A 3,130-nucleotide genomic window follows, 5' to 3' on the forward strand; every position below is an offset into this window, starting at 1 on the left:
ATGATATTAATATAAATTTAATTTCTATATATAAAACTAAGCAAACGTGCATATTGTATGTTGTTTGTATCTAGTATATATATATATGTGTGAGATTAATTATATATTAACTTAATAGTACCATATACTTAAAAAATTATACTTATCTTTTTGTGGAACAGGCATGAAGTAATTTATAATTAAGGATTATTATAGAACCATATTTAGGGTTTTGACTTATATACATATGTGTAATTAACTGTAGCTAGGGTTTTTTTTGTAGATATATATATATTTATATATAGAGATATAATAATATTGAAATTATTTCAAGGTCGAACAGACAACGAAACTAAGAGATTATATGCAGAAAAGACTGATCAGTTGACAAAGAATGACATCGAATTTACTCACCCCAACCTCCATATCCATCTTCATCTCCATCTCTTGATATATATATATATATATATAAGTCACTCTTTCCCCAGTCATGCATCTGAAAAATAATAACTCGAAAACTAAGAGAGAAAAAAACCCATAAAAATGAACTGCATGTAAACAAAAGAAAGATATGACAAAAAGAATAATAAACCATATAAACATGATGATATAATATATATAAATTTGGATGAGTTATTAGATCAGAACAACAAAGTACCTCTTCTATTATAAATTCCCTTTTCGCCAGAGAAAGAGAGGAGATTAATTGTACTGACTACTTAATAATATTCATGATATATATATATATATATATCAGTAATATAAGTACATATATCAGATCAAATCTGTATATATGCTATAATATATATTGATTTCATTATATATATATATATATATTAAATGGGATTTTTTGAAACAAGATAAGAGAAAACTTGAGGATAGAGATGATCAGAGATCATATTTTTATGAGGATATATATGAAGCATAGGATGTATATATAGTTATATATATACACACATATATAAGGATTTTATGATTGTTATTTCATATATATCTGCTTTCTTTGGGTGGCACGTGAGAGTGGGAGGAGGGTTTGACTAGCAGGTGAAATTAGACACAAACACACACACACACCAATATATATATTTATATATATATGTGTGTATATATATATATATATATCATCAAGGGTTAATAGAGTGCGCATGCATGCATTCCCCTACCCAACCCATCTATTTATTTGTCCCATATTTTAGTTATTTCAAGTTAATAATTATATATATCCTTGAAATTTATCCTATATTTATGCATGTTGTTAAAGAAACTACAAAACTTATATACACCATCAAATTTTTTAGGCTTCTTGGCAAAATTGTCTATTTTTTAAAGTTATTTTGCACCCTAGCTTAGTTTTAATAATTTTTTGCAAAATAGTCTCTCATAATTTAGATAGGTGGTCGAAAAATTTAAATAGCTGGTCGAAAATTTTAGACAACTGGTCGAATTTTAGACAGATATCATTTTACAAAAAATTATCAAAACTAAGTCAGAGTACAAAACCACTTAAAAAAAATAGGTTATTTACACTAACATAAAACATAAAACATATCCACAAACATTACAGTGATGCTAGAGAGAATTTTATACACATAAAACATTAGGGGTGTTCATAAAACCGCCCACACCGCACTGTAATTTGCAGTTTAGAACCCTTTGCGGTGCGGTTGCAGTTTGTATTTTTGTCAAATCGCGCGGTGCGGTTTGCGGTTTTAAATTTTATAAATGCGGTTCAAACCACACCGCACCACATCATTATATATATTAACTTTTTTATATATATTTTTTCAATTTTACTATATTTAAAGTTAATGCATAAATATTTATATAGTATAATATAATATACACAATATCTAGAAAAAAATATAATGTTTCATAGGATGCTAACACATATTCTACTTCAATAATCTAAAGATACTCCTCCTTAATTAAAATAATATTTACTTTTATATTACATTTTGTATTTGTTATTAGTTTGTTATATTTTTATTGTTTTACTTAAAGTTTACTAGCTTGTTGCACATTTAATTATTTTGTTAAACACTCTATGGTTGAGATTTATTACGAATCTTTCTTAATTATAATATTTAATTGTTAAATTATTTGGCGATAGGTATAAACCGTCAAAACCAAACCGCACCACACCGTATTTTTGCGATGCGATTTATGCGGTTTGAGGTCTATGCGGTGCGAGTTGCGGTTTGAAAAATTGTTCAAACCGCATATACGGTGCGGTCCAAAAAATTAGAGAAAAACCGCACCACGAACACCTCTATAAAACATATATATATATATATATATATACCCACAAACTAACATATCTAGCATATATTCATAAAAATAGTACTATATGCTATGTTTTTTTTTTATAAATATATATATATATTTTATTACACTTTTCTACCATATTCGGTTTTGAAATTCTTTTAACCCATAAGTTTATTTAACTATATATAAATTTGAAGATTGATTGTATATATGTATAGTTTTATAATGTTTTGTAAGTGCATTTATTTACAGCAAATTATATTTTGTGTGATTAGTACTTTAGGATATAAACTTTTTAGTGATGACACATATGATTATATTTTTATAGTCATGCATGAATATTTGACTTTTAGTATCCAATTTTATTGGGACTAAAAGGAATTTTTTTTATCATAATAACTTTGCATGTGTACCTACATTGAGTAGATTAGTGGACTTTTAAAAAAAGGTAAGTTTTTAATTTGAGGAAGGAAAAGAAAAAAAGTTGTAATATCACTATCTATAGTACCATGGGGTAGACTTTAGAATATAACTACTCGACCAATTAAATGAAGAGAAAAAAAAAAGACAACAAAAGTATGAATTATGTAGGATATTGACAAATGTTACAGTTAAACAAGCCCACAATATAGTGAGGTAAAAAAAAAATTAACCAGTTAGCTAAATAAATTTAAAAATTTATATATTATATACGTAAAATATAACTTTTTTAATGAATTTATATCATCTAGTTAGTAATTAAAAATAACCAACTAGCTATAGTCCATTGATAAAGCTTATTAAATAGTCATAATTAAGTGAATATAAATTAGTGAAAAAAAAATATTTTGGTCAAAATATTTTTATATGTGATGGGTTCAGAAAAACGGAGAAGGTGGTGAAAGAA

General features: G+C 25.9%; 1 long non-coding RNA gene across 1 annotated transcript; it reads right to left on the reverse strand.

Moving 5' to 3' along the window:
* Positions 1-273: 273 nt before the first annotated feature.
* LOC133820893 (uncharacterized) lies at positions 274-857 on the reverse strand. The gene is made up of 2 exons (XR_009887215.1): positions 638-857; positions 274-475 (listed from the first exon to the last, which is right to left on the reverse strand). It is a non-coding gene; the product is annotated as an uncharacterized LOC133820893 (long non-coding RNA).
* Positions 858-3,130: the final 2,273 nt, after the last annotated feature.

This window comes from Humulus lupulus, chromosome 3 (assembly GCF_963169125.1).
Source record: "Humulus lupulus chromosome 3, drHumLupu1.1, whole genome shotgun sequence".
Classification (NCBI taxonomy): Eukaryota; Viridiplantae; Streptophyta; class Magnoliopsida; order Rosales; family Cannabaceae; genus Humulus; species Humulus lupulus.